The sequence below is a fragment of the Eurosta solidaginis genome, chromosome 5 (assembly GCF_040869045.1).
Source record: "Eurosta solidaginis isolate ZX-2024a chromosome 5, ASM4086904v1, whole genome shotgun sequence".
Lineage (NCBI taxonomy): Eukaryota > Metazoa > Arthropoda > Insecta > Diptera > Tephritidae > Eurosta > Eurosta solidaginis.
Genome location: NC_090323.1, coordinates 151,055,832 through 151,066,029, shown reverse-complemented (window position 1 = coordinate 151,066,029; position 10,198 = coordinate 151,055,832). Strand labels below are relative to the sequence as shown.

At 39.9% G+C, this 10,198-nt stretch overlaps 1 long non-coding RNA gene across 1 annotated transcript; it reads left to right on the top strand.

Moving 5' to 3' along the window:
- Nucleotides 1-2,773: 2,773 nt before the first annotated feature.
- Nucleotides 2,774-8,620, top strand: LOC137252351 (uncharacterized). The gene is made up of 3 exons (XR_010953539.1): nucleotides 2,774-3,070; nucleotides 3,248-3,310; nucleotides 3,384-8,620. It is a non-coding gene; the product is annotated as an uncharacterized lncRNA (long non-coding RNA).
- Nucleotides 8,621-10,198: the final 1,578 nt, after the last annotated feature.

Below are 10,198 nucleotides of genomic sequence, written 5' to 3'. Positions count from 1 at the left end.
AACCGGCGTTTTTTGCCCTAACCCAAATAAGCATGCGTTGCGACAATATAAAGCATGTGTGCAAACGTCAAATCTAAATGCCACGCAGAACAAAAATTGGAAATCGAGTTTGGTTTTCAAGCAGCAAATTCAATTTGGGTTGCTCTCATGCAAGTTATACATATGTATGTGCATGAGACATTTTTGACAGAAAATGACTTACGTGCGTTTATATTAGGTTGGCATGTAAGTTGGGACAAACGGACAAACTAGTGCCCAACAAACATTAGGTTAGAAAACGATTAGAAGACGAATCGAATTCTAACGTATTTCTCTAAGGTAGAAGGATAGAGGACCATTTGCGAAACTGTCGCGAATTATAGCATTCTCGACAAAAAGGGGAATTCGTTCTCGATATCGAGAAAAGGGTTAGAATTCTAATCGAATTCTAACGTCAATTGCTAATGGGTTTCTAATGAGAATTTGGAAGTGGTGCACAATTAAGTTCAGTTATTGAAAATTAGCGTAATTTTCATTGTTTCATTATATCAAATACTTACAAATTATAATAAAATAAAAATAGTTCAAAATCCTATCGTATGTTTCACAGTTTTCGCTTCCACTTATTTCCTCAGGATTGAGCTCGGCATTGGTTTGAGGTATGGATGAGGAAGCGTTTTCTTCATGCCATCCAAATAGAACTTCAATAATCTGTCCGCTTTCCCTTTTTAACTTTTTTGATTCATTTTCACTAACTAGTATTTATTTGTCAAGTACACGTACATTTGTGGATCCGCCCCTTTGCGCGATCAAGGTGGAATTGCCCCAGCTAGCTCAGTATAAGGAGTCGCGGTTCTGAACCCTCTTTCCACCTTGATGCAGGGCGGATGTCACAATCATATTAATCATCTCCTCTCTCACCTCACCCCACAAGAAGCCCTCCCTTCCTTGGACCGCTCGATTCGCTATGCAGGTCCTCTTTCCTTACCTTTGCTCCAATATATTCCACCCTACCTACCCTTTATTCGTCTTCCCCCTCCCCACTTTATTAATTTAGAACACCATGTTAAATTTTTTTTTCACTTCAATATAACATTTTAATTTGGTAAAATATAGCTTAATACGTACATCTGCTGCCTACTCAAAATTGCAATAAAAATTGGCTTACGACAGGCGATTTGAACAATAAAAAAAATTTAACTTTATGATGGACTCAACCACACGTGATTATTTCAAACAAAATTTTCTTACATACATATATCAGTAAAATATGGAATTTCTTGGAAATTTTTACTTTGCCTATTTCGGCTTACACGAAATCATTTTTTTTTTAAATTATTAATTATTATTAATTCCGCAAATTATTTCGGGACTTCCCGCCAACGCTACCAAAAACCAAACATTAGAACCGCTCAATATGAGCACAAAATTTTATATTCCCTACCAGGGTCCTATCCTACCTAAAAGAGCTATCTTTAGTGGTCAAGAGACTCCTAGAGGCTGGGCTTTCTAGCCGCTGTGTAATAAAAAAAAACGGTTGTATATCTGGAAATTTTAGTAAAACGTCTGGATTAAACGCGTGGGCGTTCGCCACGAATTGACATTTAAAAATTTACTATTTTGAAAATATAATGAAATACAAATCTTATAAATAAACGAAATATACATAAAACATATAATTGTACATATAAACTATTGAGGTTCCAAATGTCGATTGTTCGCTGGGTTTCCGGCACGCAATAGTTTTATGGCAATGTTTCTTGAACGAATTATGGGTGAAAATTATAGCATGGTTTGGTGAGTAATAGTGTGTCGGCTTGAAGAATTTTCCTGGGCTCGCCAGAGCTTTCGTTATGGGAGAAGGTATCTCAGCTAGCGGAGCAAAAAGGTACAATTTACCATAAGGTACAATGGTGTGCCTGAGCGCCAAGTTGGCATTCACGCCTCATAGATTAGGTAGATTACATTGCTACAAAAGCAAATGCATGCATGTATGCCAAAAAAAAGTTACAACGAAAATTAAATAATTTACTAAAAATTAAGGAGGTGAATCGAAATTTACTTTTAATAGAAATCTGCACCTGCACACGCAATGCGCTGGGTCAGAATTTTTGGCAAAGATTTAATGACAAGGATCGGAAAATTGGGTTGGCGTGAATCACCACCAAGGCGCGAAGCCAAAAGAAGATAATTAAAAAGGCTTAACAAAAAAGGGTTTTGGGTTTCGATTGACTTACCACCTTAACGCTGATTTACCACCATTGAAAAATCAGGAACTTATGGTCTTCCCCAGTTTACTGGCTGCTCTTATTTTGGGTTTTATCTTACGCGGACGTTTATTGTAGGATTATAGGCATCCTGCCCCACAGCTCATACAGATTTTGAACACTACGGATTTGGTCCTTACTGGACTTTGCGCGCACAGGGAAAACAGTTTTATTTACCGTTCACGGACTATCACCAAAAAAAATTCACCGCGCACTCACGACGTGCATATGCCCACAGTTAAAATCGTTCTTTTCTTCTGCCACAGTTATGCCATATATATATACCAGCAGAGTCCAACAGCAACACCGGTTCTACGTACCGTTTCCTATTGTCCTCATTTCCAACCTTAATCGCACTTTCTTTACCCTATATCCATCCTTTTCCTGGACTGATCCTATTTTCCGTCATCATCCCATTCGCTGCGGTCCGGCAACCCTCACCGAAAAGCTTATACAAATTTCCCTATATTGGGAATTTTGTTGATTCTTTAATTTGACATTTCTCGTTTGTTTACATTCTTTTTATATCGTGTGCAAATTTACTCGCGGAAGTTATTTTATTTTTTTATAAGTGTAATTATTTAAGTTAAATGCAGCGGGGAAGTGTCCATAATATAATTATGGATGAGCGAGGCACTGTGCTGCCATTTATGCGCTATACCCGGCTCTAGACTGGATATAGGAGAAGCCGCAGGGACCACATTACTTGTAGCAAAAAGGACAAGGTGGAAAGTTTGAAGCAGTGGTCGACCACCAGTTGTGTCAAAAAAAAAAAATATCCGGGGAGGTGTCCAACGACGACCAAAATTTTCAGGACATAAGAGGTAATAGATATGAAAATGTTACTTAAGAAAGATTACAGTGGAAGTGGACAATTTTCATATGGTTGTAATTTTGATGGTTTGTTTACCCAACACAGAAAAATTGTGCACTTATATAAGTGATTTCGCCTTTATGCCCAAACTAAGTTAATTTATTTTTTTGTTCTTTTTCTTTTTCAGTGCGGAAACTAGGAGGCGTAGGAGGCGAGGTGTTGGAACCCTGGAATGTTGAGATTACGAGAAGTATACATACATAAATTACACCCTGTCTATAAGAACTTTTTACTTTAGGGTACTTTTCTTTTGTCTTTTTCAGGTGAACTTCGGTGACACCCTTGAGAACGGCCTCCGGCTTTAGGCCCTTTTATACCCTCTAACATCCCTCGAGCGGGACAAGGTACGCCCAACGCGGGGAGCACCCACCCCTGACAACGTCTCTTGCCTCGAGAGCTGAGCCGGGCATATGCTAATGCGATTTATTCGCCTTGCTATAACGGGAAGAAAAAATTTAAATATGTGTATACGAACTATTCTCTTTTGTATTCGCTCTAGGTAAACTTCGGACCGAGCGCTCTTTGGCAGATCCCTCCCCCGCTGACTTGACCCTCATCGACGGGGTGGTATTCACGCAAGTAATTGAATATCTTTGTGTAAAGTTAATTACATTTTGTGTTATTTTCCGGTCACCAAGCGGCAATATAGTATTAAGTTATTGAGTATAAAATTAGGTAGTTTTAAGTTATTTCACACTAAGTTATGTAATATTAATTCCTTTAGTATTAAGTTATTTATCATCGGGTTTTTTAGTATTAGCTTATTGTTTAATGTCCTTCGTCTGCCATGCCCCTATACTCTTTCCTGCCAGGGTTTCGAGTAGGTACATGTTATTACCCAAAGCCTTAGTAACGCGACATTTCGTAAATTTCCGACAGAATTTCGCGTTTATATTCTGTTTGAAATCGCTTAGGATAAAATTGCGTTTGTAGACTTCTTGCCCGGGGGTAAATCGTGTTTCGCGAATTCTTGTGTTGTATCGTGAACACTTCGTTGTCCGATAGGCAATCCAGTTTCTTCGCCAATGCGTAGTCTGCACCATTGGTAAACATGTTCTGTCCGAACAGGGCAAAATATGGTGAAACTCCCGTGGCCGAATGTACAGCGCTACGCAGGGAGCACTCTATTTCAGTAAGGTACAAGTCCCAGTCCCTATGATCATTTTCGAGATATGATCTAATAGCGGCTAGAACCGATTTATTCGCGCCTTCAGCACCATTCGACTGCGGCGCATAATAGGCCGTCTTTAGATGTATGATGCCATATGATTCTAACAATTCCGCAAACTGTTTCGATATGAATAGTTTTCCATTATCTGAATGTATGATTTCCGGAACGCCAAATTTATGAAAAATCTCTTCGGTTATGAACTTACCCACATTACCTGCGGTAGCTTCACGCATCGCCTTCAAAAAAATAAATTTCGACTACGGTAAAAATAAAACACTTTCCGCGTTTCGATCTGGGATACTTGCCCAAGAAATCTAGGTATATTTTCTGAAAAGGGCGGACAGTAACCACTTCTTTCCCAATCCCTGGTTTTAAAATCGCGTTAGATGGTTTCGATTCTTTGCATGTTTAACATTCCCTCACGAAGTCCCGAACCTGCACCACCGTATTAGGCCAGTAATACAGCCTTCGTATGCGATGTAGTGTTTTTGCCATTCCCCCATGTGCAGCTATCTCTGGACAGTGGGCGTTCTCTATGAGAGTTGACGTCAGTGCTTCAGGGACCCAAAGCTTCCATTCGTTTTCCTCGAGTTCACTATCCTTAGGAAAAAATTTCTTAAAAACCATCCCATCCTCTACCTTCAAATCGGGAAGCCGCTCCTTATTGCTTTCGATTGTCTTAATTAGTTCTAAATACCCTTCTGATTCAAACTCAGTGGTGTCTATATTAGCTATTGGTGAGTTAGTTATTTCCTCTATACAGCGTGATAGAGTATCGGCGACAATATTCTCCGAGCCTTTACGGTGCTCGATCTCAAAATCAAACGCTTGCAATTGTAGGGACCACCTAGCTAATCTGCCATTTAGGTCTTTTAAAGACATCAACCATTTTAAACTGGCGTGATCTGTCACCACTGTAAATGGCATCAGATCGATATAAGGCCGAAATTTCTTGACTGCCATTACTGCTGCAAGGCATTCTTTTTCTGTGGTGCTGTACTTTCGCTGACATTCATTGAATTTTTGAGAAAAATACGCGATTGGTTTTTCACCACCATCACATTCTTTCTGATATAAAACAGCACCTAGACCATAATCAGATGCATCACACTGTACCCAAAATCGTTTGAAAAAATTCGGATGTTTCAGAACCGGAGCGCTTGTGAGGGCTCTCTTTAAACCATTGAACGCTTCTATTGCTTCGTCTGACATCTCAAATTTTCTTCCCTTTTTCAAAGAGTCGGTTAGCGGCGCTGCCATGGTGGCGAAATCTTTTATAAACCGCCTATACCATCCGGCAGTGCCTAGAAAACTACAAACTTGTTTAACTGTTTTGCGTACAGGGATATTTTGTATGGCCTTTATCTTTTCCGGGTCTGTTTTCAACATCCCTCCTCCTACTATGAAGCCAAGATAAGGTAACTCCTTAAAACAAAATTTAGACTTGCTCAATCCAATTGTTAAATTTGCGTCTTTTAAGCAAGTGACGACTTCTTTTAAGATTCGCAAATGCGCGTCGAAATCTGGCGCGATGATTAGTAAAGCATCCAAATAAATGAAAACATTCGATTTTAGCTTTTGTGGTATAACACGGTCCATGAGTCGGTGTTACATAACCCGAATGGCATGGTGACAAATTGGTAGAGAGGACGACCGGGCACTGTAAAGGCGGTATATGGCTTGCTACTGTCGTTTAACTCAATTTGCCAGAATGCAAATTTTAAGTCGACACTGCTTATAAAGTGGGTGTCGTCGATACGACTAATGATGCCCTCGATATTTTGTAAGGGGTACGCATCTTTCACGGTTACGGCGTTTAGTTTACGCGCATCCAAGCAAAATCGATTCTTGCCTGGTTTGCGCACAACTGTCGTTCTGTTACTCCAAGGGCTGTCACTTTCTTCTATCACCCCCAACTCTAACATTTTGTCCACCTCCTCATAAACAATTGCCTGCATTGCCGGTGACAGAGGATAATGCCGCTCTTTTACGGGTATCGCTTCATCAACCAGCTTAATTGTATGTTTATCTAAATTGGTATGTCCTAACCCGTGTTTCTCAAAAGTTCTGAAACCGCTAACGACTTCTTCTAAGCACTGTTTCTGTTCCGCTGTTAGGCTATGTAAAACGTGCCGTTCATTCTTGTCTTCCTCTGAAACCATTTCCTGTTCTAATTTATTTAAATCAATTTCATCTACAGCCACCACTTCCGGCGCTAATTGAAAAGTACGCCAAAAATCTATTCCCAGGTAGATATTTTGCTATAGGTACGGGCATAAAAAGAATGTAACTTTTTGTTCTAATTGATTAAATTTTACAAAAGTAGTAATTTTTCCTAAAACGTTGTGCCTCCGGCCGCCAGCTGTTTTGACGGAGGGCACATATCTTTCTATCGGCACACCTATTTTGTCAACGAATTCTCTACACCCTCTTTCCAAAATACTGACTGATGCGCCAGTGTCCAGCAAGCCTCGTGTTTGAACGCCCATGATTTCTATATCCGCGTAGACACGCGGATCTGACTTACTTATTTTTTTGATGGATCCCAATACTTTTTGTCGTAGAAGTTTTCGTTGACGAAATCGTTGCCTTGCTTTTTGTATTCTCCGTGAAACTCCTCTGCGGCCCATCACGATGCTTTCTGCGAAGATTCTCTCTCGGTTTTCGAGGTACTTTCTATATCGCTCCTCATATGATGGTGTGCTCTCCCTTTCGGCCTTTGGTGAACTTCTAGTTTTTGTGTTATTTTTAAAAATGCAAATTTCCTTGTTGTATGTATTTTCGTCGTCTGTTGATGTGTTGGTCGACGCATCTACTTTGATGAGGTTTGTGTGGCACGCGATTCCCCCGTCACAATCGCGCTCCGGGATCCGTTTCCCGCTTTGTTACATAAGGGGCATTTCGGGGTTATTACGTCCAACTTCCCGCATTTGTAGCAAAAGATTCGCCGTTGGAGCGACATACACTCTGTGAAAAAGTGGCCATCCCCCCCACAGTTCCAACATAATACGTTTCTGCGGCATATTGCCTGTTTCGGTAAAGACTGCTGACGTATCTCCTCCACGGCGACTTCACCCTCATCACCGGGAGTGAACGCCTCTTGGTATTCGAACTCGCAGATCTCCTCGATTTGTGGACGTGGCATATAGTTATCGGCATGCGGCCGTTCGCGACGCGGGAAACATCTTTCGGTTTCTTCACAATCCATTCTCAACTGGTCCAATGAGATCCGAGATAGTTGTGGGTATACCTACATCGGCACTTGGGGGTTGACGGATTGGTGGCTGATCGTTTCGTGGCGGAAATGCATACGTTGTTGTTTGGGGTATGGTAGTGTTATTTTGTCTCCTCATGGCAATATAATTTGAATTTTCATTTATGGTCCAATTGTTTGTAGAGCGCCTGGATTCCAGAGATTCAAGGTTGGAGTTGTGCCTCCTTCACTTATTGCGGTTACGCGACCTATTATTTTTATTGTTACCCCCCGACAATTCTAACCCTGTGCCCGTCCCGTGCCCTGTGCCCTCCACCCGTCGCGCCTAATTCCGGTAAGGTATCGCGGATTTCTTTTAAGATGGCATTTTTGGCTTCAGCCATCATTTCCCTTACCATGGGAACTATGTCGTTGCGCAGATCGTATTGCTTGTCTTTAGCTTGACGGTTGGGTTCACTATTATTCGATGCAATGGGTTTCGGAAAGGTCAAGGTAGTTGTTAGGGCTGCCACATGCTGCGTAGATTGGGATTTTTCGGAGGCTTTGGAATGGCACCCGTGTTGCTGGCTGGTTCTGCTGGTGAAGTACTAGAATTTTCTTTTCTCATTTCCCCGCCCGATGCGCCCGCAGCAGCCGACCCGAAAGATCAATAAAAGCAGGGTCGTTTTCGCTTGGATGCTTCGAGTAGGACACATTCATCGGAAGCATGGTTTCGTGCCTGTTTCTAAAACGCGTATTATATGGGCTCGATCTACGGTTCGCACACTTTGTTCCTTTTAGGGACCCAATTTTGTTGTATATATTTTTGGTTTGTTTTCAAAATCTCGGAATGTAAAAAAAAATTTTTTTTTCTTAATTTAATTAAATTCAGTATATAATTGGAGAGGGGTTCAGATTACCTTTCAGGCAGGCAAAAAAAATGTGTACTGTTTAGGAATCCTTGGAGCAACTGTAAACGTTCCTATGGTGAGGTAAGAATATATCTATGTAAAATTAAAAAAAATAAAAAAAAAATCTGACTAATTATGTCTAACAACTTATGCTACACACGCATTGCATAGAGGCTTTCTTGTGGCCATTAGTGCTATATTTTCAATAAGAATCGTCTTATACGAATGTACTATAAGGACTTCTATTCATTGTAAATAAAAAAAAATTGTGTTTTGTGTTGAAAAATAAATAATAATAATAAATCGAAATAGGTTTTAAAAACAATATAAACATTTCTGTATAATGCTTATAGCCTCGCATAACTTGTTTGGCTATGCCATCCTGAGATTATTGATAGAGACTGTCCTTATGATTCTAACCTCCACCATCGGTGCAATTGATTTTGGATCTAACACCATAGACAAGTCACCGAATAGGGGAGATGGTTACATAAGGACAGCTCCGTAACTGGTATTAAAAAAAAATAAAAAAAGGAATTAAGTTAATTGAAAATTAAAAATTATTCAAATGCTTATAACTTCCCATAAATTGTTTAGCTATATCATCTTATGGGCTATTGATGGGATCTGTCTTTATGATCCCAACCTCCACTATCGGTGCAATTGACTTTTTGGATCTAACACCATAGACAAGGCACCGAATAGGAAAGATGGTCACATAAAGAAAGAAAAGTTTGGTTTAATGACTGCAACTATTGTACATTAGCTTGGGGTTGAAATATAATTTGTAAAAGAAAAATGAGCTTTGAACACTATTTCGCTGACTAGATCTCGGTAATCAGATTTACATTTTAACTCATGCGTGGGCGCCAATTTCAACCCGGCGCTAATGTTATCTCTAAAAGAAAAACTTTTTGTTGTCTATATGTTTTTAATTGGGCGCCATTATTAATAAGATTGTCACGTACACGTACATTTGTGGATCCGCCTTTTGCGCGATCAAGGTGGAATTGCCCCAGCTAGCTCAGTATATGGATTCGCGGTTCTGAACCCTCTTTCCACCTTGATGCAGGGCGGATGTCACAATCATATTAATCATCTCCTCTCTCACCTCACCCCACAAGAAGCCCACCCTTCCTTGGACCGCTCGATTCGCTATGCAGGTCCCCTTTCCTTACCTTTGCTCCAATATATTCCACCCTACCTACCCTTTATTCGTCTTCCCCCTCCCCACTTTATTAATTTAGAACACCATGTTAAATTTTTTTTTTCACTTCAATATAACATTTTAATTTGGTAAAATATAGCTTAATACATACATCTGCTGCCTACTCAAAATTGCAATAAAAATTGGCTTACGACAGGCGATTTGAACAATAAAAAAAATTTAACTTTATGATGGACTCAGCTACACGTGATTATTTCAAACAAAATTTTCTTACATACATATATCAGTAAAATATGGAATTTCTTGGAAATTTTTACTTTGCCTAATTCGGCTTACACGAAATCATTTTTTTTTTTTTAATTTATTAATTATTATTAATTCCGCAAATTATTTCGGGACTTCCCGCCAACGCTACCAAAAACCAAACATTAGAACCGCTCAATATGAGCACAAAATTTTATATTCCCTACCAGGGTCCTATCCTACCTAAAAGAGCTCTCTTTAGTGGTCAAGGGACTCCTAGAGGCTGGGCTTTCTAGCCGCTGTGTAATAAAAAAAAACGGTTGTATATCTGGAAATTTTAGTAAAACGTTTGGATTAAACGCGTGGGCGTTCGCCACGAATTGATATTTAAA